The 13815-nt window shown below is 34.4% G+C and overlaps 1 protein-coding gene across 1 annotated transcript in view; it reads left to right on the top strand.

Moving 5' to 3' along the window:
• Positions 1 to 13815, top strand: part of C2H1orf185 (chromosome 2 C1orf185 homolog) — a 160766-nt gene that overhangs the window by 292 nt on the left and 146659 nt on the right. The window lies entirely within an intron of this gene.

The raw sequence follows: 13815 nt of genomic DNA, 5'->3' as shown, positions 1-13815 counted from the left end.
GCCCTGGCCCTCAGGCAGCGGTCCCTGAGGAGGCGGCGGCCATCCCTCTGGATGGTTCCGGCGACCTATGCCTGAGGACTGGGGCCGGAGGGCGACTTGGGAGCAGGGGCGAGCGGGCCGGTGAGCGCCTAGCTCTCCGCAGAGGTGAGCTGGCGGCGGGACCGGGCGCGGCGGCTGGAGCAACTCCATGCCCAAAGCCAATGCCAGCACTCCCTCCCCCCTCCCCCGTGACAGCTGAGGACAGCCGGGCTCCGAGCCTCACGTCCAACTGCGAGGAGGCAATTGCCTCTCCGGCTTCTCACCCTCTTCGGCTGTCCGAAAAGTCCTATGGTGTTGCCTTTACCCCCACAAATTATCAGACGTCCGGGGCTGAAAATGCACATTCATTCGGAAAGACCCTCAGCTTGAAACACTGAGAATTGCAGGCCCGTCGGGACTTTGGGTGGGGCTGGGGTGCGCAGAACACCTAGAAGTGGTCTTGTTTTTTCAACCCGGAATAGAGCCGAAAATCCAGTATGGATCTTCAGCGGTGCCTGAAAAGATTAAAAACTCTCCAGATCTGGATATTCACTTGGTAAATCAAGTTTCCGGTGAAATGTTTTGCCATCTGCTATAGAAACATTGTGCGAGCTTCAGGTGTTAGGATGTGGGTTTGGAATTTTCTGTGCTGTCTGTAATCCTCAGAGACATTCAGTAACAGCATGGTAACACACCCCGCAAAGGAGCAGAGCTTATCCTTGCCACCACAGCACCTGCAAAAGCACAAATGGGTCTCCTTCCTAAGTTCTAAAATGGCTTCTGGACGGTCCAGAGGTACCAACACATAGGAGGAGAGGGACGGGGTGGGGGGGGGGGGCTGGAGGACTTTGTACATTTTCTAAAACTACACAGATACTGTTATACTAAGAGTGTTTGACCTCATCTCTCCTCTCTCCCAGTCACCATTGGTCAAGGAAGATTTTCAGTGTAGGCCTATTCAATAATTCTACTTACAGACTTTTTCTCTTCCCTCCCCCTCCCCCCCCCCGCAAAAAAAAACACAGTCAGCCAAAAACATCAGCTCTTTGGGGGAGGAAGTAAAAAAACCACCAATCCTTATCCAAACTACCCGTCATTTCTTTGAGCACTAAGAAGAAATCCTACATATAATCTATACTGTGAAAGAAAAAATAATTTACCAGGACCTCAGATGCATTCAATTGATATAATTAAAGTGATATTAATTGCCTTTTAACATTAAAATAATGGGACAGTTTCTGGAATTGATAGGTGAAAAGCTTAAAAAAACTACATTGAAATGTTTGGAGATGGGAGCTTCTGCTCTCCTTTATATTTCATAAGTACAGTAGTTACTTAGGAAAAAACCTGATACTTTATCTTGACCATATAAAGCAGTATCATGCTAACTAATTTTATTTTAGTTATATGCCTTAGTTTTTCAGATTAGTTATAAGCAGAGTGAAAGTTCACATATAAAGCAAAACTGACATCTTTAATGTTAAAAGTTTAATTTAGAAATGCAACTAAATTATCACAACTATACTAAAGTACAATTCACTCCCTTGTTTCTTCTAAGTGTACAGTTTGTACAACTTGCTGGTAAAGAAGTCTGTCCTGGATTTCAAATGTATGTCTTAGAGACATAATTTCCTAAAGTAAAAAATAACTCACTATGCTTTCAGAATGATTATTCTATAATTTGGCTATTCTGTACTATTGCTAATGTAACAGTATCTTCTTTTATATTTTGGAACTATTGTAAAAGCCATTTGGGCCCAAATTGTTCTTGTTCCAAAGTTTTCTTCCTCAGATATTTTTACTAAGAAGTGGCTGTCCTTAATGATGTAGCAGCATTCTGATGCCCATTCTGTTAATTCATGAACTTCATACTAGACTTATATATGCATTTAAAAAGAAATGTGCTTTTCTTCTTTTGTCCAAGTTCAGAATAGATGTGGATGAACGTTAACATTTGAAAGGCCTAGAATAATTAATTTGCAAATCAGTTATTACACTGTGATGATGAAAGATGAAATTTTTAAAATCTCATATATCAAAAGAATAAATGGGATCACATTATTAAGTTAAGCAGCACTTGATGTTGATTAATAGGTCAGTATTACCTATCTCAAATTCAAATAAGTGATAGTGTGGATTGTGGTATGATTTTTAACTGTGAAAGACTGTTATGTAATACTCCTCTGATATATAAAAAGGGTTGAAGTCCAGAATATCTTTTTCAATGTTACATAAGATATAATTAAAATACATTAGTTAAAAAAATAAACTTAACTACACCATCACCTATGTTTTTGGTTGTCCCCATATTTCTTTCTTTCTCTTTTTTCCAACTTCTCTTACTTCTTTGTCTCTACATCATAGGTGATGAACAAAAATAGCATGTAGAAAAAGGTTTCCAGTTCTCCTTTATTCCTGCTGCCTCAGTCATCTACTTCTCTATTCACAAACATGACTTCAATTTTAAAAACCCTGTTTTGTGATGCTAAAAAGTAATTATTTCCATTAATTAAAATTTATCATAGGCCTATGAGTGAAAAAACACTGCCTGTATTTTATTTAAAATAAAGTTAAGTGAAAAAAATGGGCATTAGGTTGTAGCAAGTGTATATTTATGTTTTGAATATAAATTAGTTGGAATCTTAAAATACATTCAAATTTTGACATATGCTAAAGTTATAATTTTAGAATCAAGATCTTGAAAATATTAAATTTAGTTTCTGGTCTTTGCTAAATAATTTAATATATTTTAATTTGCCACAGTAAGATAAGGCTAATTGTTTTAACTAGTGAAAAGTTAGAATGTTGATACTTGGAAAATATGAAGAAAGGACTATGATATCAAATCCAAGGCAGTGTTTTCTTTTTTTAAATAAATTACTCCTACTGGTAAATTATATACTTTAATTGTAGTGATTATTATTTTATAATTAAATTTTACACTTGGCAGATGGACCAAAGTTCTGTGTTTATCTATAAGCATATATTTGGTTATGCAGGTAATCCAAATAATACTTTGTAGCCCTGTTATATATGAGCATTTTTATGTATGTGTGTGTATATTTAGATATTTCTTACTAATGTTCAATACTGAGTAAATAGCTATTTTGAACAAATACTACAAATTCACTTCCTATTGCTGTTTTTTAAGATGATAAATTATGATTTGCTTCGGGAATATAAGCTGATAATGTTTTAGATATACATGAGAGTCTTTTCACTAATGATCCGGGAAAGATATAAATTAAAACCTTGGAACTGAATACACTGACGCGGGTCCTAGTGCTGTCTAGTTTATTGTTTCAAATTCTTATCATGAAGCAAATATATATGAAAGCCACTTAACATCCACAATTAATGTAATCAAATTTGAAATATTAGAAACAGAATTGTGGTAAAGATAAGAGGAAGAATGGACATTTCAAGTGTTTTGGATAGCCATGCCTCTGAATTAGCTTAATATCAATTACATGATGGGCAATTTGCTAAATAATCCAAAAGCAAGGACAAAGCAAAACCAGTAAAGACATTTGCCCAATAATTCAAAAGTGGGGCAAAGACCAAAAAACAATTTTTTCCTATTACACCACCATGGGAAATAAACAAATTAATGTACTTGTATGGATAATTTTATAGTTTCCAGTGAAGTTTTCTACTATTTCACTTAGTGTTTTTTAAAACACAGCTGGAAAGTAACCACTTATTATATTTGGTCATATTTTAAAATTACATATATGTTTTACTTAAATACAACATATACATATTCTGTCCAAAAATAGCAAGTTTAACACCAATCTGAAAGGGTGAATGGATACAGTTGGACATCTGGACTAGGCTGAGGAGCTGTTTAATGTGCAGCCCGAGTAGGGCCGCATGGGAGAGAGTACAGAACTGACTGAATGCTGGCTAATTTGCTTAAGAGTAATCAAAATGGCTCTGAGGTAGTATAAATTTCCTACAGTTTTTAAATACACCATGTACCTGATGAAAAAGCAAATAACTTTATACAAAGACAGTTAAAAGAAGGAATATATATATGTTTTTTGCATCCATAGGGACATCACAAATGTCATAGGGAAGTATCAATGTAATATTAATATAAAAGAGAACTGTACATAATAACATCAGCTGAAGGTAAATGATTGCTTTCATTTCTTTAAAAAGGCTTATTTATTATATTTTAAAAATTTTAAATGTACAGTTCTTCAAACATATGGGTAATATCTATAAAATATAGTGCACATACTAATTTTTGATATTCTAATTTTTAAATTTTTCTCAAAAAAGTTATTCAAAGTACCTTTTAGTTCATCAGATCCTATTAAAAGATCATGTACCATACCCTAAGATCAGCACATAAAGTCTGAGGCTTAGCCATTTAAAAGAACTGTAAAGATCAGTGTTTTCTAAGGAAAATGTTCTGTCTCAAATTATCAAGATAAAGGTCTGGGAATCTTCAGTAGCAGATTTCATCTTCTATGAACAAATAGATTATATTTAGGATCAATGTAAGGTTTATTTAATATTTCTATAGTAAGGTAATATTTTAATATCATCATTTTGAGTTTAAATATGTAGAATTTAAACAATGGAACTCTGTACAGACATTGCAAGTTTTCTCCTTATTTAGCAACAGAACAGATTAAAGAGAAATCAGATCAAAACATAAAATTCAGACAAAAGATTCAAGTTAAAGAACAACAATGATATGAAATCAACAGAAATATTGTCTCACCTGAAAAATCTTCCATTAATTTGGGGAAAAGGAATGACAGGAAAAAAAATATTTGAATCCTTTTCCATTAGATTAAAAGATTACTGACTTCTTACCCAATATTGTTGGAAATAAAATCCTAAATATTTAGAAAAAGGGATATGACCATGCTAAAAAAAGCAAGTGAGTCTCTGTATAGGAAGTGTGATGATAATTGACCTGAGAGGATTTTCTGAAACTATTTTAATATAGCTATGAACATGTTAGCATATAAAAAGTACTAAATATACTGAAATTTGTCATTGTCCTGTTAAATTGTGTACACAAAGAAAGTAGGAGATGCTCTAATAATTGTCTCTTCTTTTTGGTACTTCTTAATTTATAAATATATTAATTCAATGTACATTTTAGTAAAAGAAGAGAGAAGAAAACACAAAATCAAGCATGTTAATAAGTCAATATCCATTATTTAGTCTCTGTATAACCTAATTTAATATTCATAGCCCCTTCATGGATTGAGCTTTATTCTCCCATTTTTACAAATCCACAAACTCAGATTTAATGATGTTGAATAACCTGCCCATGTTACAGGCTTGTAATTTATAGCATAAGGATATGAACCCATGTCTTTTGTTACTTCATTATAGCCAGATGAAAAGATCTTTCAGGGAAATAAATCAGTCAACTCAACAATCACATATTAAGGATCCATCATTATAGTCACTTAATAGGTTTATAGCTTTGAGACCAATTATATCCAAAGCTTTCTACATCTGCAAAGTGGGGGTAATAATACCTAATTTGTTATTACTGTAAATGAAATTTGTGTAAATTTCCTGGGACTCAGCAAGACTTTACTAACGGGAACTATTATTACAGGGAATACAAAGGAACAGAAAACCCATTCTTGACTCCAAGGAACTTAAAAAACTAATTGGGTAAATAAAGTTTACATGTGGCATACATATAACAACTAGAAAGCAAGCAAGATATAAGCAAGTACATGGTAGTATGTGGCATAGCTTACACCATCTTATTAGACTTATGATACTGGTTTAAATATCCTATAGTGGAAAATTTCCCTTATTGAGAAGAAAAGGGAAAAGCCGCTTCAAAATAATTTATTTCTTCTAGCATGTACGCTCTGGAGGTGTCTACATCTAACAATATATTGGGTGAACAATGGAAAGCAACTGCATGGACAGAATATATAAAAAACGTGTAAGTAGGTATTTAGAAAGGTATAAATGAAAGACATTATTTTAGAAAAAGTGACTGTGATATTCTGATTCAAATGGGAATAGAAATGCCTAGGAGTTTCAAAATCATTAGATATTGGGATCCCTAATAAGCAGTAGAGAATAGTGAGTGAACGGCTTTAGGACCATTAACTATTCAAAATAAATAAATTTTATTTCTAACTCTGGTAGATACTATATATCTTACTTTGGAACAGGCACTTAACCTTTCTAATCCTCATTTTCTCATTTGTAAAATGGGCATAATAATAACAATTACTTTACAAAGTTGTAATAATCAGGAATAATATTTATTAATAAATCATTTAATACTCTAACATAGAAAGCTTGAAAGGCTATACACTAACAGGTTTCCTGAGATTTAGAGTTAGTTATATTAATCAGAAAGAAAAGAAAATCCCTCTTCCATGAGTACAACCTTGAGTAATACAGACATTTGTGGATTGAGAATAAAAACTTTTAATTTAAAGTCATTACTCCCAAGTATCTATGCATATGACCCATACTTACAGTTTAATAACCACATTTATTAAAAACCCATTATATGTGAGGTGCTTTTTCCATATGCTGAGGATGCACATCATCTCAGCCCTCAAGAAACTAGAAATTTAATGAGAGAAATAAAATATCTTATATGGTGTATAGTAGGATGTTAGATATAATGAAGTAATAAGTTAGATTTGGAAAGTAATAAGTACCTTTGAGACACCAAACTCCATTTTCAGAAAGTTACTCTGGAAGAGTCAAGTAGATTTTCATTTCCAACAAAATGAAGACTAGATTTCCTTAAAAATCTTCCCAAAGCATAACAAATAAATTGCTGGATAAAATGTTTTTTAAAATATATTTTAGAATTCAGAGTTGCACTGATAAGAAGTTAAGGGAAATCTGCAGAGACCAAAAATGAGGGAAAGTGAGTCTTGATGCCAGCTGTTCTGGGGGGCATCCACTGTTCTCTAGCATGTTACTTTCCAGGGGCTGCTGTAATGAAGTGTTACAAACTGAGTTGCTTAAGTAACAGAAATTTATTGTCTCACTCTTAAAGGTGAGAAGTCTGAAATCAAGTTAGTTTCTTCTGAGGGCTGAGGAAAAATCTATTCCATTCCTTTTTCCTAGCTTCTTGTAGCCTCAGGTATAACTTGGCTAGTAGATGCTGTTCACCGTGTTTTCTCAGCCTTCCCTTTATATGTATCTGCATTCAAATTTCCTGTTTTTTAATAAGAATACCAGTCATAATGAATTAGAGCCCACCCTAATAATCTCATCTTAACTTGATCATCTGCTAAGACTATTTCCAAACCAGAACACATGCACAGGTACTGGAGGTTAGGAGTTTCACATCTGTTAGAGGGACAAAATTCAACCAATAACATTTGATAACCTTAAGTTTTAGTTTTAAAGAGACTCAAGGAGAGGAAAAAAGACAATGCTTAGGGCAATTGTGACCAGGGAAGACTGACAGAAGGCCCCTTGACAAAGCCAGAACTGCCAAAGGATAATACACTCAAGGCAAAGTTAAACTAAATGTCAAAATATTTTGCCTACTTTATTGTTTATTTTCTTATTATTGAATTTTGAGAATGCTTTGTATATTCTGGATACAAGTTTTTTATCAGATACATGTTTTGTAAATATTGTCTCCTAGACTGTGGCCTGTCTTTTTGTTTAACCATATCTTTTGAAAAGATGTCTAATTTAATGAAGTACAATTTATCAATTTTTTCTTTTCTGGTTCATGTTTTGCATGATCCAAGAAATCTTTACCTAAACCAGGGAAATAAAGTTTTTCTCCTAGAAGTGTCATAGTTTTAGAATTTACATTTAGACCTGTGATCTATTTTAAGATCTTTCTCATGGCGTGAGAAAGGGTTAAAGGTTTTGGGGTGTTTGGGTTTTTTTTTTTTTTTTTTTTTTTTTTTTTTTTTTAGATCCAGTTACTCTCGGATCATTTGTTGGAAATACTACCCATAACCACTGAATTATCTTGACATCTTTGTGGAAAAATCAATTGACCATCTATATGTGTAGGTCTAATTCTGACTTTTTATTCTGTACCACTAATCTATATGTCTATCATTATACCAAAAAAAAATTTTTTTTTGGTATAGGCTGTACAGATTGTGGGGTCTTAGTTCCCTGAACAGGATTGAACCTGTGCCAGGACAGCAAAAGCACTAAGCCCTAACCACTGGACCACCAAGGACATCCCTATACAAGTATCATAGTCTTATTATAGCTTTACAATAAGTTTTGAAATCAAGTAGTGTGAGTCCTCCAACTGTTCTTTTACAAATTTAATTTTGATATTCCATGTCCTATGATTTCTACATATATTTTCAAATTTTAGGTTTAGCATGTCAAATCCTCAAAAATGATTAGGATTATGTTCAATCTATAAATTAATTTGGGGGAAATTGACATCTCAGCAATTTTGAGGATTTTGACCATGAATATTTCTCTAATTATTGAGGTTTAAATATTTCTTTCATTAATACTGTGCCATTCATAGTATACAGATTTTGCATGCATTTTGCCAGACTTGCTCCTATTTCATATTTTTATGCAGTATACATTTCAATTTGCAATTGTTCATTGCTAGCATATAGAAAATCAATGACTTTGTATTTTAACCTTATATCCTATAATCTTGCTAAACTCATTGATTATTCTAGCTTTTTTTTTTTTTTGTAGATATTTTTTGACTGTCAACACAGATTACCATCTGTCTATAAATAAAGACAGGTTTCTTTTTTTTCCCCTGTCCAATCTGTATGCCCTTTATTTCTTTTTCTTGCCTTACTGCACTGGCCATGAGCTCCAATACAGTGTTGTATAGGAGTGGCAAGAGAGCACTTTCTTCCCTTATTTCATTTCTGAACTTAAGGAGAAAGCTCTCCGTCTTTCACCATGGTAAGTTCAGTTCAGTCACTCAGTCATGTCCAGCTCTTTGCAACCCCCATGGACTGCAGCATGCCAGGCTTCTCTGTCCATCACCAACTCCTGGAGCTTACTCAAACTCATGTCCATCGAGTCAGTAATGCCATCCAACCATCTCATCCTCTGTCATCCCCTTCTCCTCTTGCCTTCAATCTTTCCTAGCATCAGGGTCTTTTGCAGTAAGTCAGCTCTTCGCATCAGGTGGTCAAAGTATTGGAGTTTCAGCTTAGCATCAGTCCTTTTAATGAATAGTCAGGACTGATTTCCTTTAGGATTGATTGGTTGGATCTCCTTGCAGTCTGCAAGACTCTCAAGAGTCTTCTCCAACACCACAGTTCAAAAGCATCAATTCTTCGGCGCTCCGCTTTCTTAACAGTCCAACACTCAATCCATACATGACTATTGAAAAAAAACCATAGCTTTGACTGGATGGACCTTTGTTGGCAAAGTAATGTCTCTGCTTTTTAATATGCTGTATAGGTTGGTCATAGCTTTTCTTCCAAGGAGCAAGTGTCTTTTAATTTCATGGCTGCAGTCACCATCTGCAGTGATTTTGGAGCCCAAGAAAACAAAGTCTCTCACTGTTTCCATTGTTTCCCCATCTATTTGCCATGAAGTGATAGGACTGGATGCCATGATCTTAGTTTTTTGAAAGTTGAGTTTTAAGTCAGTTTTTTCACTCTCCTCTTTCACTTTCATCAAGAGGCTCTTTAGTTCTTCTTTACTTTCTGCCATAAGGGTGTCATCTGTATATCTGAGGTTATTGATATTTCTCCCGGCAATCTTGATTCCAGCTTGTGCTTCATCCAGCCCAGCATTTCTCATGATGTACTCTGCATAAAAGTTAAATAAGCAGGGTGACAATATACAGCCTTGATGTACTCCTTTCCTGATTTGGAACCAGTCTTTTGTTCCATGTCCAGTTCTAACTGTTGCTTCTTGAGCTGCATACAGATTTCTCAGGAGCAGGTCAGGTGGTTTGGTATTCCCATCTCTTTAAGAATTTTCCACAGTTTGTTGTGACCCACACAGTCAAAGGCTTTGGCATAGTCAATAAAGCAAAAGTAGATGTTTTTCTGGAACTCTGTTGTTTTTTTGATGATCCAGGGGATGTTGGCAACCCTGATACTAGTTCTAGATTTTTCATTTTCAGTCTAAGAAAGTTTTCTCCTATTCCTAGTTTGCTGACAGTTTAAAAAAATCATAAATGAATGTAATTTGTAAAAATTTTCCTGCTCTTCTTGAGGTGATTTTTTTTTTTAACTTCTCATAGAGGTGAATTACATTGGTTTCCAGATATTAAATCAACCTTGCATTCCTAGAAGAACTCTCAGTTGGTTTTTATTATTTTACTTCTTACATATTGCTGGGTTTGATATGCTAATATTTTGTTAAATATTTTAATGTCTGTTTTCATGAATGTTATTGGCTTATAGTTTTGCTTCCTCTTGACATCTTGATATGGGTGGAATATTTGTGTCCCTGCCCAAATTCATATGTTGAAACCTAATGCTCGATGTGATGGTATTAAGAGATGAGGGCCTGTGGGAAGTGCTTAGATCAGGAGGGCAGACCCTCCATGAATGGGATAATGTTCTTATGAAAGAATGCACACCCCCAGAGCTCCATAGTAACTATCACCTTTGAACCTGAAAGCAGACCTTCACCAGACATTGAACCTACCAGAATCTTGGTCTTGGATTTCTCAGCCTCCAGAACTCTGAGAAATAAATTTCTGTTGTTGAGAATTCCCTGGTAGTCCAATGGTTAGGACTCTGAAGCTTTCACTCATGAGGTCTGGGTTCCATCCTTGGTCGGGGAGCTAAGATTCCACAAGTAGTGTGGCACAGACAAAAAAAAACCCTGTTGTTAATAAACCACCTAGTCTATGGTATTTTGCAGCCTAAAGAGATAAGATGCATCTCTCTCCCCCTCTGATTTTGGCAGTATAATAATGCTGACCTCATAAAATGAGTTGGGAAACGCTCCCTCTTCTGTTTTATGAAATAATTTATGTAGAATTGGTATTATAACTTTCTTAAATGTTTGGTAGAATTAACTAGTGAAGCCCCCATGGCCTGGAGTCCTCTTCATGGCAAAATTTTTATCTACAGATTCAAATAGATGCAAGGTTATTTAGGTAATCTATTATTTAATAAGATTTGTTAGTTTGTGTTTTTAAAGGAATTTGTCTATTTTATTTTTGTTGTTAAATTTATTAAAAATACATTGGTCATAATATTGCTTTTTTTAAGGTCTGTACTATAGGTAGTTATATACTCTCTTACATTCCTGATGTTGACAATTAATATCTTCTCTCTCTTTAATTCATTTATTTTGATCAATTGAAGATATATCATTGTACTGAACTTTTCAAAGAGTCAGTTTTTGGCTTCATTGATTTTCTTTATTGCTTTTTTTTTTTTTTCTTCAGTTTCACTGATTTCTGCTCTTACCTTTATTATTTTCTTTCTGTTTGCTTTCAGTTTAATTTGCTCTTATTTTCCTTTTTAAATAGAAGTTTAGATGATTTATAATATTGTGTTAGTTTCAAGTGACAGCATAGTGATTTATTATTTTTGCAGATTATATTCCATTATAGGTTATTTTAAGATAATGGGTATAATTCCCTGTCTGTATAGTATAGCCTTGTTGCTCATCTATTTTATATATAGTAGCTTCATCTGTTAGTCCCACACTCCTAATCTGTCCCTTCCCACTTCCCTCTCCCCTTTGGTAATCACGAGTTTGTTTTCTTTATCTGTAAGTCTGTTTCTGTTCTTCATATAGATTAATTTGTGTTATTTTTTACATTTTTATTTTTTTCATTTGTGTTATTTTAAAATTTTATTTATTTATTTTTGGCTGCAGCAGCATGCAGGATATTTAGTTCCCTGGCCAGGTATCAAATCCTTGTGCCTTGCATTAAAAGCATAGAGTTTTAGCCACTGGACTGCCAGAGAGGTCCCTGTGTTATTTTTTAGATTCCACATGTAAATGATATCATACAGTATTTGTCTTTCTTTGTATAACTTATTTTGCTAAACATAATATTCTCTAGGTCCTTCAACATTGCTGCAAATGGAAGTATTTGATTCCTTTTTATGGCTGAGTAATATTCCATTGTGTATATGTACTACATCTTAACTGAATGATCTGTTGATAAGTACTTGGGTTGTTTCCATGTCTTGGCTATTGTAGATCATGCTGCTATGAACACAGAGGTGCATGTATCATTTCAAACTGGCATCTTTGTTTTTTCCTGATATATACCCAGGAGTGGAATTGCTGGGTCATATGGTAGTTCTATTTTTAGTTTTTTAAGGAACCTCCATAGTGGTTGCACCAATCTACATTCCCACCAACAGTATATAAGGAGGGTTCTCTTTTCTCCATATCCTCTCCAACATTTGTTATGTCTCGACTTTTTGATGATAGACATTTTGACCACTCTGATATGATACCTCCCTGAAGTTTTTGTTTTTAATTTTTTGAAAGATTTTAAAATATTGATTTGGTTTTGGCTGTGCCGGGCTTTTGTTGCTGCACATGGGCTTTTTCTAGTTGTGGCCAGCAGGGACTGCTTTCTGGTTGTGGTGCATGGATCTCTCATTGTGGTGGCTTCTTGTTGCAGAGCATAGGCTCTAGGCATACAGGCTTCAGTAGTTGTGGCACATGGGCTCAATAGTCACAGCTTGCAGGTTCTAGAGAGCAGGCTCAGTAGTTCTAAGACATAGGCTTATTTGCTTTGTGGCATGTGGGGTCTTCCTGGACCAGGGATTGAACCCATGTCCCCTGCATTGGCGAGCGGATTCTTAACCCCTGGATCACCAGGGAGGTCCCCTCATTGTAGTTTTGATTTGCATTTCTCTAATAATTAGCAGTGTTGAGCATCTTTTAATGCACTTGCTAGCCATCTGTATGTCTTCTTTGGAAAAATGTCTATTCAGGTCTTCTGCTCATTTTTTGATTGGTTGGTTGTTTTTGATATTGAGTTATATGAGCTGTTTGTATATTTTAAATATTAACCTCCTGTTGGTTGCATCATTTGCATTATTTGCTCTTATTTTCTTAAAGCAGAAGCTTAGATGATTGATTTCATATATTTCTTATTTTCTAAAATAATCAGTTGCTTCCCAACTTTCCCAACATCCAACAAATTCTGACATGCTCCGTTTTCTTTTTTTTTTGCTCTTTTTCAATCAATCAAAAATATTTCTAATTTTCCTTGTGATCTACTCTTTGATCCATGGGCTATTGGTACTATGGCCAGAAAATATACTTTGTATTATTTCAGTTGATATCAACTACATCAGCCATATCAACAAATGTGAATGGCCAAAAATCATTACATGAGAAAAATAAGGAAACTTTAATACTTACTGAAGACAACAATATACAGTGAAGTTATAAAAGTTATGAATTGTATGAACCAAATAACAGCAACTTCATAAATAATTTATCATATAGATTAGTACTTATACGAGGTGCAAGGAAAAATAGACAAAAACATACTAACATATGATTCTTACTCCAACACATGTCAATTTTAACCAAAGATGTAAGACTCAAAAAGTCTTAACACAATAAATATGATAGCCCTAATGCATATATCAAACTTTACTCTCTGATAATAGAAAATACACCTGCTTCTCAAGTGCACATTTATGAAAATTAGTCACATAGTGAACAAAAAAAAACTCAACAAATACTATAAAGTAAATATATTACAAACAAAATTCTCTTATTTCAATTAAGAAAACTAAAAATAAATAGTAATTTTTTTTGGTCTCCGGGAAATGTTTTATGTAGCTGCTGCTGCTGCTGCTTAGTTGCTTCTGTCACGTCCGCCTCTGTGCAACCTCACGGACTGCAGTCCTCCAGGCT

The sequence above is a fragment of the Cervus canadensis genome, chromosome 2, assembly GCF_019320065.1.
Source record: "Cervus canadensis isolate Bull #8, Minnesota chromosome 2, ASM1932006v1, whole genome shotgun sequence".
In the NCBI taxonomy this organism is placed as follows: Eukaryota; Metazoa; Chordata; class Mammalia; order Artiodactyla; family Cervidae; genus Cervus; species Cervus canadensis.
This window is presented reverse-complemented; position numbering and strand designations above follow the sequence as displayed.